This window comes from Cardiocondyla obscurior, linkage group LG07, assembly GCF_019399895.1.
Source record: "Cardiocondyla obscurior isolate alpha-2009 linkage group LG07, Cobs3.1, whole genome shotgun sequence".
NCBI classification, from domain to species: Eukaryota; Metazoa; Arthropoda; class Insecta; order Hymenoptera; family Formicidae; genus Cardiocondyla; species Cardiocondyla obscurior.
Genome location: NC_091870.1, coordinates 3,827,350 through 3,834,669, shown reverse-complemented (window position 1 = coordinate 3,834,669; position 7,320 = coordinate 3,827,350). Strand labels below are relative to the sequence as shown.

Genomic DNA, 7,320 nt, shown 5'->3' with positions numbered 1-7,320 from the left:
CTCATTTTTCGTGACATTTTTACCAAAATGGCACAAGCTGACAAGTGCACATTTTCCTACATCGTAAATAAGACTATTCTTTTTTATTAGCCTTCAAATCGTAATTTCAAGTACGCCATTCTTTTCCTTGATGTTTCAGAAATCCCGGAAAGGTCTCTGTTTGTGCGTCTAAGCGATATAACCTATGCAATAAATAAATGTTTTGTTGATAAACACATAAAAAATAATTTTTTTGCATATTTTATATCAAACTGACCTTTCCGGGATTCATAATCGTGCGTACTTTAATCCTGGAGAAGGATTTTTCATTCCGTTTAGCCGTTTAGAAAAATAGTCTTATTTACGATTGCGTGGTAAAATAGGAAGGTATAGGATCCCCTTAACCGAAAGACATCTTTAAGACATTTTTTAGACATGTCGTAAAGATATCTTAGAAAATACGTCTTAAAGACGTCTTTTTCAAGACGTCTTTACGACGCGTCTGTAAGACAACATTAAGATGACTTTAAGACATTTGAAAAATCCGCGCTATGTAAGTTTTATACATAGACCTTATACATACGGACTGGCAATTGCCTATAGTATCTGTAGAGTAGCAGTACAGTATACTAAAGGCTCGTCTACAATGCCTGTAAGAATAAGACTGTAAGGTTGTAAACGCGGTTGCAAAGGGTTTATTTCCGGTGTAGCATAGGTTGTAAGCAAAATGAATTATTTTCATTTCTTACGTCTTACAGCTTTACAATCGACCAATCAAAAACGCGATGGAAATCGCGCGAATGTTAATTGTTTTGTACCCATGGTTATCCTTTAGTATTGTATGTATAACGTATAAACGAAAAATGTTTTACAAAGAAGACGAAGACGGCAACCTTCTGGATGATATTTCAGAAAGCAAAGAGTTAGACAAAGAAATAATTTCGATAGTTAGAGCGAATCGTTTTTTATATAACAAAAATGAAAAACTTTACAGTAACACTCAGATGAAAAGGTTAGCTTGGACCACTATTGGTGAAAATTTATCTAAGAAAAAGACAGGTAATTGTAAATGTAGTCATTATTAAATAAATATGAGTTTTTATATATATATGATTAATAAGATAATTAATTTATCATAAATCTTATATGCATAGGTGTTGAGGTTGAACATAGATTTGCTCAATTGCGACAGCGGTTTGTGAAAGAAAGGAAAAAAGTAATCCAATCTCAAGGTCGATCAGGTGCTGGAGCTAGCCATCAGATATATACACCTCAATGGGATCTTTATAACGATTTAATGTTTCTAGCTGACACAATAAAACATCGAAAGTGAGTGCTAATTATTTTCATTTTGTGTTAAATAGTGTTGAGATGTACATTGTTATTTTTTTAATTCTTTTGTTTCAGTACATCATCTAACTACAAAAGAAGACTGTCAATACCTGAAGCTGACGTATTATGTAGTGATACTAACAATAAGAGAAGCTGTCCCTCAACTTCCTCAAGTTCCTCTTTACTTACACCGTACGTGTGTAATGAATCACTTATTCTATCTGATTGTTAGTATCTGAATTCTCAACTTCTATTTTTTATTTTATTCTTTATATAAAATAAAAGACAGGTTTTTATTTCTTTTCTTTCACTTTTGGTTTTTTAGGTGATGTTAATGAGTATTCAAATATAATGGAAACATTTAATTTATCTCAACCTGAATCACCTAAACTATTATCTCAACCTGAAAATAGCTTATCATATTTGAAGGATAAGGATAGTAGAAAGACAATGTCAAGTGCAAAGCAAGTGCAGAAAACAACATCAAATACTTTCCAAAAATGTGTTCCAGAACCTGATTCATTCGCTAAGTGCAAAAAACAAAATGTTGATTTTTTTAATAAAACACTACTCGATCAGTCGAAAAGTTTAAATGTGCTAGCACATAAAGTAGGAGACGCACTATTAGCTATGTCACAACCTGTTCCTGTTACATCTCAAGTTACAGAATCTGTATCTTTATTTTCTTCGGACATAAAAGCTATGTTGAGTTCAATAGGTTTTGCCTTGCAAAAAGTACCTGAATATAATCAATTGGATTATTTAATTGCTATAATGCAATTAGTAAAAAATCATATTACATAAAAAAGTTAGGAATACAGATATATAATATTTAAAAAAAAAGAACCTGTTTGTGCAAAGAGACATATTTTCTATTAAACAATATATTGCATAAGTTTTTTTTTAAGAAGATTAAGTTTGTTTTTACGTTTGTTTACGTTATTTCCAAAGACTGAGAGAATTAAGAACTACTGACTGTTGACTTTGATATTTTAGAAGTATGCATATTTAAAGTATTTTTATGTTTAAAAATTTATATATGTGAAATATCTTTTGTTCGCTGACTCATGGTAAAACCAATCAAAATTAAAGTACAATTAGTTTTTAGTTAAATTAAAAGTAATTTGTTTTAATGCTACGATAGTACAATTTATTTTAAGTGCGTCTTTATTTTCATATACTATGTTCCTAAAAATGCGTTCTACATATGCGTTCTACATATTTGTCTTTTACAACATTTATACATGCAACAATATACATAAATGTTAACATATATTTGAATTTTCTTACAATAATTTTTATAATTTGAATAATAATTGAATACATTTAAAAATAATTAAGTAGGTAGGTTAATGTTGCTTCCCTTTAACGCTCTTTGAAGTTGCCAAGGTGCTTGAGCATTGCCGATAGGAGACATAAAGTAATCTAAGAGATAATTTCTTAATTTTCTCTGGAGCTGTTAGCTCCTACTCTCGATATTTGTTTAAAAAATTGTCCAGCTCCTACAGTACGCCATTGGCCTTCGATTATTCTGCCTTGTTCGTCTTCTACATCACACCAATCAGGCTGACAATATCGGTTTTCGCTGTTATTAGCACTCATAGCAAAATTGTGTAAACACACAAGTGCTTTACAGATTATTTCTGCAGTTTTTACTGAGCAAGACATCCTTCTCTGTAAGATTCTCCATCGAGAACAAAAAATACCAAAACTATTCTCTATACACAATCTTGCCTGTGCTAATCGATAGTTGAACACTAACTGCTTATTTGTCATCTTGTCTGCTCTTCTTGGGAAATGTCGCATTAAGTAAGGTTTTAGAGGAAAAGCTTCATCAGCCACAGCAATATAAGGAAATGGAACATCTCTTTTTGGTAAAGGCGTAGGTTCTGGTAGGTTTGCTCTATTAGTTTCTAAATCAGCTGCTAAATCTGTTTGACTCCATATGCCACCATCACTTATTGAACCTGCAAAGAAATTATATTTATTTTTCAATGATGACATTAATTGCTTAATAAAAAGTACACTTACCAAATTGACCAATATCTACCCACGTAAACTTATGATTGGCATCACACATTGTCATGAGAACAATACTGAAATATCCTTTATAGTTATAGAATTCAGATCCTGAGCATGGCGGTGCTTGTATTTCTATATGGAAACCGTCAAGTGCCCCTATGCAATTTGGAAATTGTCATTTTACAAAAAAGTCTTCGCTTATTCTTTTCCAGTCTTCAGCGTTCAATTTGGGCAAAACAATAGGTTGAAGAGCAAGCCATATAGCGTTACATACTTCTGGTATAATTTTGTATACTGTTGATTTTCCAATACGAAATTCCAAATGTTTATCGTGCGCAGTATCACCTTGGGCACGGAAAGGTATGCCTATTGTTTTTGAATTGCATGAATCGCAGACGACCGTTCAGATCGTGGTGCGGCTATGCGTCAAAATATCAATTAAGCACATTACTCGCAGACAATTGGAGAGAAGGGAAAATTGTAATGCAGAAGTGTGCAGATCGAGGTTGAGTTGCACGTATTTGCAGACAATCCTTCAGATCGTAATGCAATTGTGCATCTGCGTTTCGATTATGCACATGCTTGCGGACAATTTTAGAGAGAAAGGGGAATCGTAGTACAGTAAGATACAGACGATTGTGAGAGAAAAGAAATTAAATTGCGAAATGCCAGGATTCGTATTTAAGATGGCGAGTATTGCAGACGACTCTCAGGTCGTGATGCGCTGTTCGCAGCAAAAATCGAACCTGCACTGTTGAGCAATTAATGGTTGAAATAGGAAAGGCTTGATTTGCGAAAAGTTAAGATTTATTAATTAAGATGGCGAGTAATTGCAGACAGCCCTTAGGTCGTAATGCACATTTCGCAGCGAAATAACAAATCTGTACTATTAGGCAAATGTTAAGGAGTAAAAGGGATCTGATTTGCAAAATGCGAGGATTTGTATTTTGAGATGGCGAGTACTGCAGACAACCCTCAGGTCGTGATGCACATTTCGCAGCGAAACAACAAATCTGTACTATTAAGCAAATGTTAAGGAGTGAAAGGGATCTGATTTGCAAAATGCGAGGATTTGTATTTTGAGATGGCGAGTACTGCAGACAACCCTCAGGTCGTAATGCAAGCTTCGCAGCGAAAAAACAAATCTGCACTTTTGAGCAATCGGTTTGATAATTTATTTAGGAATAAAGGTATGGTTCAATACAGAGGAGGAAGAGAAGAACGACTTAGCGGCCAATATTAACTTTACGCTTTGATCATTCTCTTTAAGCTCCAAGGGCTTGTAGATGTACCAATAACTAGTTACATCGATTTCTCTTAATGCTAAAAGGGTCAAGTTTGGAAATGGAAAGAATTGTTTCAAAATTTTAATTAACTTACTTTAATTTTATTAACGAGTAGACGCAGCGCCTATACAAAGTCGGATGGTTTGGTTGGTCCAGGCAGACGCAGCGTGATTGTGTTACAGTTGTCGGCTGGATGCGTCTTCGTAACCCTCGGGTGGCTTCCAAATTTACACAGATTGACTCACGTAGATTTTTGAAAAAGACTGAACGCTCGCTCGGGCCGCGGGCCCGCTTATATAGGTCTAGCATCCCTTGCCTTAGACGACAGGGAAGGGGGGCTTTTGCGTTTTAGATTTTCGGTATGACGCGGCTAGCGGCGGAGAAAGAGTATGGAATTCTTCGTACATGTACTGTTTATTAATTTGGGGGGTTTCGGTCCCCCTAGTGCTGATAGCGGTGCGATTGAAACCTGTAGCTCTGAATGTTATTGTTAGATATCGCGAAACTATGCGTTTCTAGAATTTGCGACTGATCTAATGCCGTGTGAAAATTCATTCTCACCCGATTTAAGTTTTAAGCATTCAGAGTCACAGATAAATCTTGCGGGTGTATTAAAATAATTATTTATAAAAATTATGCAGGTACATATGAGAGTAGACACGTTAATATTCGTAAATTCAATTTTGCAAAAGAAAAAAATATATGCGCTCATATGTACGTGCATTTACAATGGACGAGATTTAATTGCGACAAGTAATTTTAACAATAATTATAGGTGCGCTTATGGTTATCGCAACGCTGCGCCTGTGGAACGACAGCTCAGCGGACAAGCATGGTTGCCCGTTAGCTGTTTGGAAGGCGCTGAATACATGTACTTGGGTGCTCTCATGTGGTAACATGGATGGTCTCTTTTTTTAAAAGTAATTTAGTATTTAAGTAAAATATTGTTACGTCCGAAATTGTTTTCGTTCGCGGTCTAGGAATGTGTGATGAGAAGGAAAAAAAAAGAGAAAAGATAGTGTGTGTATAAAAATTAATTTCGCTATTTTATTTTAGATTTTCATAAGCCAATCCCATTTTTTGTTAATTTGTCGGCTACTCCGCTGTACAACCGTTCCTACAGGTGTCCCCGTTTTAGGCGCTTGTGGTATAGGTAAAACGGGCGCGGGGTTGACAATTTTAACGCGGGGTTTAAAATCTTCTACTTTAATGATTCGTGGCAATGATGATGAGGCGGGTCGCGGCGGAAGCGTTTTAGGCGGTTGCGCGGTAGGGGGTCGCGGAGGAGGGACCGCTGGCGGCGTGAAAACTGTGTCCCGCGGTGGTGTTCTATATTCCACGGGAGCCGGTGTGGGTCCTATCGGGAAGACTGCCGGATCAAATGTTCCCGGCGTTTTAAAATTGCGGATCAATTGTCGCGCCTTTTCTCGTCGCCCAGCGCGGCAAGACCTCCGGCCTCTGTGTCTCCTTTTATTTGTCTAAAATAAAATGAAACTTTTAATTTGAGGTTTTTAGTTAATTATTTAATACATCATTAATCTGTTTTCTAATTTTTATACGTGTCTCGGGAGGTAGTTCGTAAACCCATTCCCAAGAATTTCCCCTCGATTTATGGCTTACAATTTGTTTAAAGAGAGGCGGAGCGGGGGTTGTAAGCCTGTAAGGAGTCCACCGGGCGTAGTGGTTCGCGACAAATTCGTAATTCATCTACAAAAAAAATTGGAAATTGGTTAAGTTCAATTGCTACGCTATTCTTAAGAGGCTCAGCGCGCAACCAGGGATCAACGGGTTCGATTAGGAGCGATAGCAGTTGTTCGGAACAGCGTGTTAAATTTCGGAGTTGAGGAAGCGAGGCGGCGATCGCTACCTGGGGCAGCGCGCCGTGGCTCGGGGTGAAGGAAGTGAGGCGGCGATCACTACTCGGGGCAGCGCGCCGTGGCTCAGGGTGAGGGAGGTGAGGCGGCGATCGCTACTTGAGGCAGCGCGCCGTGGCTCAGGGTGAAGGAAGCGAGGCGGCGATCGCTACTCGGGGCAGCGCGCCGTGGCTCAGGGTGAGGGAGGCGAGGCGGCGATCGCTACTCAAGGCAGCGCGCCGTGGCTCAGGGTGAAGGAGGCGAGGCGGCGATCGCTACTCGGGGCAGCGCGCCGTGGCTCAGGGTGAGGGAGGCGAGGCGGCGATCGCTACTCGAGGCAGCGCGCTGTGGCTCGGAGTGAAGGAGGCGAGGCGGCGATCGCTACTCGGGGCAGCGCGCCGTGGCTCTGGAGGAAGGGATAGTGAGGCGCGATCGCTTTGGAGAAGCGCGCTTTCAGCCCTTAAGGTTTAAATCCAAGCGACGTGAGAGTTTTGTACTTCTGACTGCCTTTTATTCCTTTGCTCGTACAATTCTGCGCTTCCTGGTGGTCTTCGCCGTCGGAGATCGTTGAGACGATAATGCGATACCAGGTCCGAAAATTCGCGGCTTTTATATGGATAGATGTTAGGCTCCGAGGGCGAGGGGAGCAAGGATTCTCCCTTTGCCCCGCGAAATTCCTTTGCGAGGGATTTCGATTTTTCGATAATTTAAACATTTGATTTTGCAACTTCGATAATGTCTTTATCCCTTTTATATGGTCGTGATTTCGCTGGCGTGGGTCGCTCGCGCCTAACTATTTTGTTTAACCATTAAATGAGAGTCTTGTTTTTTCATACCTAGTTTTACTT

The 7,320-nt window shown here is 38.7% G+C and overlaps 1 pseudogene; it reads right to left on the bottom strand.

The window, feature by feature from the left end:
* Positions 1 to 2,647: 2,647 nt before the first annotated feature.
* Positions 2,648 to 3,505, bottom strand: LOC139104016 (uncharacterized; annotated as a pseudogene).
* Between the last annotated feature and the right edge of the window lie 3,815 nt (positions 3,506 to 7,320).